The sequence below is a fragment of the Neopsephotus bourkii genome, unplaced genomic scaffold (genome assembly GCF_033783945.1).
Source record: "Neopsephotus bourkii isolate Nb327-2 ecotype Australia unplaced genomic scaffold, CSIRO-AGI_Nbou_v1 NB_1637, whole genome shotgun sequence".
Taxonomy (NCBI): domain Eukaryota; kingdom Metazoa; phylum Chordata; class Aves; order Psittaciformes; family Psittacidae; genus Neopsephotus; species Neopsephotus bourkii.
Genome location: NW_026902112.1, coordinates 9,734,162 through 9,743,310, shown reverse-complemented (window position 1 = coordinate 9,743,310; position 9,149 = coordinate 9,734,162).

Genomic DNA, 9,149 nt, shown 5'->3' with positions numbered 1-9,149 from the left:
CAGGCACAGCAGCCCTTTGAAAAAGGCCCCGTTCCCACTGCCTGGGAGCTATGGGAAAAAGCTATCTTGGTCCTATCAGGAATGTGCCTCGCCTCTGCCCTGCGGTTGTGCTGCCTTCGGAGAAACTGGTGTCACAAAGCACCGCAGAAGGACGGGCCACGGCGTTCCCTTGGAAGAGCTGTGGAAGGAAGGAGACAAGCGGATCAGGCTGTGCTGTCCTTTTGCTTCTTAGAGCCTTAGAGACCTGGGATCTTTTTTATTCCCTGTTTCTTGGGGATGAGAATATTTTAGAGAGGTGGAAAGTTTAGGACAACATGCGGAAGGGCTTTGGAAAAACCCTGCAGCCAGAGGCCGAGTGGGATGCTGGAGAGCATCTCACACAGTGCTAGGAGCAATGGAATCAAGACCTTTCTGGCTGGTCTTTATTAACTAGCTCTCCACAGAGTATAATGGGAGCTCTTACCTAGTGCATGTGCATACATGGACATGGAGACTCCTACGTGTCTGGGTCTCACCCTGGAGCTGGTGGGATAAATTCCACCATAGGTACTGGGACCATGGAAGTGACACAGGAAGGGCTAAGTGGAGAAGAACTGGTTTTATAGATTGGGTTTGCCACAGTTCCTGTCTGACACAGCTCCTGGGTGTTCTTTAAACCCAAAGGATCAGTCCCTTTGAAGGTGGAAGATATAAAGTGAGAAAAAAGCAGTCCAATGGGCAAGTACTGGCCCATGACATGAGCGCCTAGTCCTTGCCTTCAAGTCAGGAGGGGTGTTAAGCTGGATAACACTGGATACTGAAGATACATCTGGCATTCCCTAAATACAACCCTACCCATGGAAAATTAGAGTATCCTGCTCCAGATACCCTAACAGGGAAGAGACCAGGAGAGTCATGCTGAGGCATCGGGACACTCAATCTCAGGGGATGAGTCTGTGAGTTAGTTCAGCATTCACAACTGGGGTCAAAATCTGCTTTCCATGTCAAAACCACTGCCTCCCTCGACCTGTGCCACTGCCCTCCAGCCCAGGGCCTATGCAAGCTCCAGGCTCCAGAAGTGCCTTATGCCAAGGAGGGGTCCATCTGGGGATGGAAGATCTAGCCCCCCATGAGCTGCACAAGGTCTGTGACTTGAACCAATTGATCAGGTAATATTCCTAAGGGCATGTCAAATACCACTAAATGCCCCTGTTTGGGAAAGTGGAGCCTGACCATGCCTGACCATATCCTATACATCCAAACCAGCATCTCTGTTTGATTTGTGGGGTCAGGTCATGGCAATTGGTTGTTCAGAGTCCAGAAATGGGCAGTTCTTCCTTCCCTTGGTGTCCCCCTGATCTCAGAGGAGAGGGCCAGAAATCAGAGCTCTCAGTGGTACAAAATGCACAGCCAAGTGATGAGGAGGGAAAACACAGAAAACATCTTACCCAAAGCTCCCCAAAGCCACTGTCAAGGCTTCCTTCACCTCAAGCACATGAACCCCCATCCACAACTGAAACTGTCAGGGACATTGCACTTGACACCAGATATTCCCCCTCCAAATACCTTCAGCTGTGAAAAGCATGGTTGGCTCCAGCCTGGAAACACAAGATGCTCCGAGAAGAGCTCTTCCCCACTAGCTGTGATCAGACAGAGCTGCTTAATCATTTTGCAAGGGTGCTAGGCCAGCTGCCAACCTGCCTGTGGGGAAGCCATCCAAACCTGACTCATCCTCCAGCCTTTCAGATTGTTCCCTTTAGTACACTGGAAAAGGTTATCAGTTTTCCTTCTTCAGGCCAAAGCAGGATTGATGGATGGGGGGAGAGGCAACATGCACCACACTTGGCCTCCTTCAGAGATGTGGACTTTATCCATGGAAGGTAGGTAAGAGACTGGCTTTGGGACTGATTTGGGACTGGTCAGTAGCTTGCCTTCCACAGAAATCTGTTTTCCATATGTGAAATGATGGGGTTTGCACTTCTCTGCAGTATCTACAGCAGATGACCTCATGTTAGTCAATCACCCTAGTTGTACTGGACAGGGACCCCATAAGGAGCAAAGCAAGTGGTGAGTGAAGCACTTGGTATGCTGCCCTTGCAGCAGCATTCTGCAGTAAATGCATTGGCCAGAGCACAAAACCCAGTCAAAGAAACATAAGGTCCAATGCAAGCACAGCCTGAAGCTGGGAACATCACACTCTGCTCTCCACAGACATTCCCGCATCCCCAAGATCATGATGTTTTCTAGACTCTGTGTGAGAACACCTCATCTCTGCTGAACCACCAAAGGCAAGCAAGGAGATGATAAGCATCAAGCCACAGGTAGTCACTGCTTCCTTCCATCCTCCCTTTGGAGTAAGCAGGTCCTCATCTGCACACTCAGGTGAGTGGGATCTTCATCAGTGGTCATGTAGCCATGTCAGTGTGTGCTCTGCTAATGTTAGGGCTGGTAAATAACTATAGGGATCTGTAGGAGGGAGAGGGAAGAGCAGCAGGGATAACTGGAAAGGAGCAGGGTGAGCTGGTTCTGCTGCAAACACACTGAGTACCACTCGGCTCCATGCTTGGTTATCCCTCTAATTCTTTAGCAGGTACCCCAGGGAAGGTTGTAACTCAATCCCTCCTTGTCTTTTGTCCCTGTCAGATTCTGTCTATTCAGCACTTGGTCTTTCCAGCCTGGTTCCAAGGGAAGGTCTCCAGATATTTTCCTTTCTCTGAAAAGCTTCCACCTTGCTCTGTTGCATGCGCTTCATCCTGCCCAAAGCTAGCAGAAGATGCCTGACAATTCCCATGTATCCAGTCCACTGCAAACTGGGTGACTCTTCAGCATAACAACTGAATTGCACAACAAAAAGAAATTGCTTGTAGTCTCTGCCCTTCAGGTCAGTTTAGATAGATCCCACATGGATATGTTTCTACCTATGTAATAGCAAGCTATTGTAGGCCAGTCTATCCACATCCCCACACACATCTCGTGAATGGAAGATGCCTCTCTTCACATGGTCATGTCTCAAGGAGCTGCCGTGAAGGGGACCTGCCCGTTTGCTTGCCAGATGCCTTCACTAAACTATCACAGGAAGGGGTCACAGATGGGGTCACAGATGCAGTTACAGCACTTTTAAGACCAACAGAGATTTAGGAGTCATTTTGACTAAGAAGTAACGAACTGAAAGTAAAAAAAAAAGCACATCAGAACATCACTTGCAAATACAGACTTTTCCCAAATATTGTGTCAGAATAGTCCTAATTACATCAAAGACATAAAAAAGCAATATATAATCTAAATGGGAGGGCATGCTTATGTCATCATGTCCCACCCAAAGTGGTCAGAAGTAACCCTGGAAGACCTCAGAACCAGAGGCTATTTCCCCTAACAGCACACAATGGCTGCACAACACGCATTTGTTCATCAGTGCTTGACATGGCTTTGACTCAGATTTGTGCTGGCAGCCAAAGATAAGCAACATCAGTTCCCTGTTAATTTGTGGTCCACGCAGCCATTGGGTGCATGGAATCAAAACTGAGGTCACTTCCAACCTGTATTCTATGATTCAAGGAGTTGCTGAGCTCTATTTCTTCCCCCCATTTCTACATACACTATCCTTTGCCAACCACTCCCAAAGCCAAATCAGGAGGAACAAAGGAACAAATCAATAGCAGGCCTGTAATCACAAATCAATAGGAAAAGGAGCAAATCAATAACAGGCCTGTAATCACTTCCAGGAATGAAATGAGTACCTGCTTCTAGTAACCTCCTAAAGGGTAAGACCTTGGCCTCATTGCTGAAACACACAGAATGGCTTCATAGAGTGCAAATTAACAAGCTATAAAATATACCAAGGAACAAGCTATTCCTTCAATATTTCACTGCTTCTTTTTGTGTTAATACATCTTCTTGATGGGCTTGAGGCTGAAGGCAATTTGATGGATAACACTCGCTATGTTAAGTTGCTCCCAAGAAGGGAGCTTGGCACTTTCTCTTTAGGCTGTATCAGCCAAGCTTACACAATGCAGCCCCTCCAACAGGCTGGTACAGATGGTGATGTTAGAGGCCAAGTGCACATCAGAAAAGAGCTTTCTGAGCTCAGAAGGGTGGTGACTCATGCGAGTGAGTCCTTACCAACAATGGACTCAGCGTAGCATTGAGGTCATCTCCAACCAATGCTAAGTCCAGCAAGGACCAGTCCGGCTTCACCCACCATGACCTTCTTAGCACACATGAGCTCCCACGCTCCTTTTGTGCAGAAAGGCTCTTTGGGGAACCGGTCCAGCATGGGATTAAGGAATGCTGCATTTTTCCAAGACCCTTTCACATCACTTCTCTGAGTCAGTTCCCAGGAAGCAACTCCAGCATTTGCCTGGTGCAGACAGAATTATGGAATAATAGAATCAACTGGGTTGGAAAAGCCCTTTAAGCTCATCCAGTCCAACCGTTCCCCAGCACTGCCAAGGCCACCACTAACCCATGGCACTGAGGGCCTCATCTACACTGTGTGTGAACACTTGCAGGGACGGTGACTCCATCACTGCCCTGGGAAGCTTGTTCCAATGCCTGAGCACCTTTTGGGGAAGGAATTCTTCCTCAGCTCCATCTAAACCTGCCCTGGTGCAGCTTGAGGCTGTTTCCTCTTGTCCTATCACTTGATACCTGGGAGAAGAGATGAACCCCACCTCACTACAACCTGCTTTCAGGCAGCTGTAGGGAGTGGTAAGGTCCCCCTGAGCAAAAGATTAAATCCTTTGATTCCATCATTAATGTCCAAATTGTTATTGCTCATCAACAAAGTGAGATTCGCTAGGAGTCTACCTAAAACCAGCAGGCTGGCTTAGGCCTAATAATGCCCTGGCTATCCCTCCATTGGCTGTATTACTTTATATAAAACAAGCATATTATTTTCTTTCCAAACATCTCAGCTCATTCCAGCCACAAATCTTAGAGTTCAGTACACCCTTAGAGCAAACTGGCCAAGAGACAGCGAGGACATACTTAACAGAACAGGACAGGCAGTGCTTGAATTAGTGAGGCTGGAAATTGAAGGGAATCACTATTCCCCCCCCCCGCCTTTTTCTGCTTTGGGATACATAAATCCCTCTAATGTCAAATTTCACATATTACCATGGTCAGCACTGGTTTCACACCCATGAAATGCTGTTTACTTGTCAAACTCACTTTAAGTAGCCAAGGTGCATCACATAAATGGTCAGTTTTGCATCAAACTGGTGTTCCCATGGCACACAGCTTATGGTAACTCTTGTCAAGGTTGGGAACAGCTCTGCACACCAGTCCAGCCAGTGTTGGCATTGCTGCTGTGCTGCAGGGCACCCATCCTATTGCACTGCAAGGACAGGAGCAGGTAGTTCCCTCAAGATCCCAAGCATGGAGTCATAGAATCATTTGGGTTGGAAAGAACCTTAAGATCATCCAGTTCCAACCCCCCTTGCCATGGGCAGGGACACCTCACACTAGACCAGGTCACACAAGGCTCTGTCCAACCCAGCCTTGAACACTGCCAACTCCATCAAAGGTTAAACCATAGAAAATTCCCAAGTATCAGATGATCTGCCATGTGCAAATCAGACATTTCTGTCCTTCTCCGGCCAATTGAACTAGGACCTACATGAGTTGTCCTGTTGACTAATGGAAAGTTAAACCTTAAGGGCTCTGAAGGCTGGGCCACTGAGCCTTAAAATCACTGTGCTCTGCCAGTTTGTCTGAGACACTTTGGGCAGTACAGGACATTGTTGTTGAGGTTTTATTTTCAATCTTAATTTTAGCCCTAATGGAAGCTCAAGATGATGGAAGAAATGTAGGGAGGGCATTTGAAATGGGCATGGAATTTTACACAGGACAGAGCGCCCAGAAATAGCTCCAAAACAGACTGCTTTAAAAGCTTTAAAATAACAGATTTTATTGGTGTTAGAAGGGTGATTTCTCAGGGCTCTATTTACTGTGGCAAGCCTAGAAGGGAGGGAACGCATATTCCTACACAACAGAAAGCTGGAGACATGCCATTACACATCACATGAGACCGGGCTACTCCACCATATATGCTGCTTAGGTAGTGGCACTGCAGTCCTGTATGTTCATATAGAAAAATGCTGTTGTACATACATATTAAAGAGTACTGGAGCTATGCCCAGATCATAGAAGAGTGAAGATGCAGATTGGTTGCAACTTCCTCCTTCAGTGAGAAAGGGAAAAAAATATGCAGGTAACTGCTGCCATGAGTTCATTTTGTTAATATATTCCTTTTATATTGTGTATATATATATATATATTCCTTATATATATTTTCCTTATATATAAATAATTTAAATTCCTTATATAAATATATAAATAAATATAAATATACATAAAATATAAAAATATAAACATATAAATATATAAATAGATAAAGATAAATTCCTTATATATAAATAATTCCTTGTCTATAGTAGACTGACACCTAAACTTCTGCAAAATGGGAAAGAAGGGAAAGGAAAAGCTCTCAGCAAAATCAGCTCAACCTGAATTCCCACATCCTCACCCTGAACCCCCTTTCACAGAGGTCTATGAGCAGCACAGCAAGGAAAGCACAGCCTCTGAATGCAACCTTCAGCTGAGGCGAACCTGCATCGGGAGGAATAATAACCCCTGGCAGAGCCCCAAATGAACCATTATGTCTTTATGAGCCATTGTTTCTCTCATTGATGGATAAGCTCTCATTCACAAAAAGCTGCTTTTGTGAAGCAAGAGGAAAAAACACATTTGAAAGCACAGGAGGTGGTTAGGGCATTATGGGAGCTTTGTGTGATCCCAGATGTTATTTACCCTGCATGGACAGTGTAGAAATGTCTTCATGGACAAATCCACTCACTGCTTCACTCCCTCATTCCTGCAAACTCTGCTGTGGAGTTCTCCCTATGGGGTTAATGTTTGGGGAAGCATTGCAGCTAAAGGATCTCCACCAGTTTCTCTTGCCTTCCCTCCCACCAACACACAGCCCACATCACACAGATAAGGCATTGCTCAAGGATTTAAATGAAGGTGAAAGAGCCTGAAATCTGACCTGTTTCATCCCTCAACTGATCAGTTGGCCAAGTGACAAAACCAATGGCCACTCAGCTTGGGAGAGGGTGCTTGGGGTCAATTTGGTTGGTGGCACACAAACAGTGGAGTCGTCTGTGAGACATCAGAGTTGTCCTTCAGCACCCAGCTAAGGCACATGGGAGTCCAGGCAACTAAATAGCAAGCAGAGGCCAAGTTAGCAGAACCTCATTAACATGTAAAACAAAGTCAGAGGACCATGAGTGGAATTCATTGATGGGCAGTCAGAGGGTGCACTGTTGTGTCAATTAAAAAACACAGAATGGATCCATAGACAGATGTTCCTTTCTTTAACAACCTCAGTGGTTTAAAGGCTTCATATAAAGGGCAGGGTGCTGGGCTGTCTTATCTAGACTGGTTTTGCAAAGAAGGGTTGGAGCAGATGATCTTGAGGTCCTTTCCAAGCTGTGATACAATGCTCATAAGGGTTCTGGAGTGGTGTATCCTCCTGTGAGAGGGATTCTGTTGGCAACATGAAGTGCTGAGCCCTTGTTGGGCTTTATCTCTGCATGTTCTCTTTTTGAGACTCCTCTGCTGTTTGTGGAGTGCTGTCTGCTCTCACTCTCCCCAGGATGCCTTGGATGTTAGTATCTTCAAAGCACAGAGCCATTCTCCTGCAGCATACAAGCAGCACCTTTGCTCCCAGCACTCAGAACTGCAAGGCATACTTCATTCCACCCTAGAAAGCTCCTCAGATGTGTGCCAAGCTAAAATCTACATGTCCCAGATGCTTTGTGCTCCTCTACACAGTGTGGACTTGGAAAGCCAGTGCATCAGCTCATCAAAGTACCTCAAAAGGCTCCCTAGCAGCTTGAAGCCTTACAAGTGTGATGCTTCCCGCATCCCTGCACTGGAAGAATGGGGAAGCTGGGAAAAGGTACATCTTATTTGGGGCCATGAGCTGCTGAACACACACCAGGACATCCTAAAGAAAAGGAGCAGCCAAGTCTACCCTGCAGGAGGGAGATAATCATTCTCACTGCAGATCTCCCATTTAAAGTCTCTCCTGCACACCAGGGGGTTCAAATCCATCACTTGACTCAGTTTCCAAGTTAAAATATCCAGGGATGAGGCCCTCATATTCACGTCTATAGATCTTTCAGTTTCCACTAGGACTCCCTATACAGACAGGGCACATTATTGTGCAGCTACATAGCCAGGGTCATGGAAGAGATTCCATGGCTGTCTCCATGAATATAAGAACAATATACTTCTCCAGAGTTAACAGAGCAAGGACTGCAATACAGGTCTCCACCAAGAGCTTTCTATCTATGAGGTGTGACAAAGAGACCCAAATCTCAGCCATCCTTGGGTATTACCACCATCAAAGACTGCTTGTCAAATTCAAATTGAGAGGTCTATATACATGGCTTTTAAGTCCCTTCAGTCAGGTATAGTCTGTGTAGTGGTTAGAAGACCTCTGAGAGCCCTACCTAGGATATGCCACAATACCTTTTCAATCCAATGCTTTCATTACCATAAGACCTCCCTGAACAACCCTTCACACCCTCCAAGAGACTGGAAAAGTCCCTGCCAGGTAAATAAAGAGTTAACATCCTTGCTACCTGGGAGGTTATCACCAAAATGGGCCTCCTGCCCAAGAATGATAGCTTATGGGCACTGCTCCACTGTGATGGCTTCTTCACAACTACTTGGTTTTCCTTCTCCTGTTCAGGAGGCCCATTTGTAGTAAAAATCTTTAAACAGTGTGATAGGCCAGGAGGAGAAATGCAAAAGGGCCAGTGCTGGGTCATTTAATGTATAGACAAATATGTGTTCGCTTTGTGTGCCATGTAAACCTCAACTGCTCGAGTTTATCATTCACTGCCAACAATGCTATTACAGCAGCTTGAGATTTCAAAGACAGTTTTATTCCTGTTTCTGACTGACCTTTGGATGGATTTTTCAACTCGGAAAAAGGAAAAAATATATACTTTATGTGCTCTGAAAAGGAGCTCAGCTTTAACACATTTCTAAGTATAGACATGGTGATTTACGAGGACCTCTTTTTCTGGTTTTTATGTGACTCTGTCTTTCTTCAGCCATGAACAATGTATTGGTTCTGACAAGAACACTGGGAATAT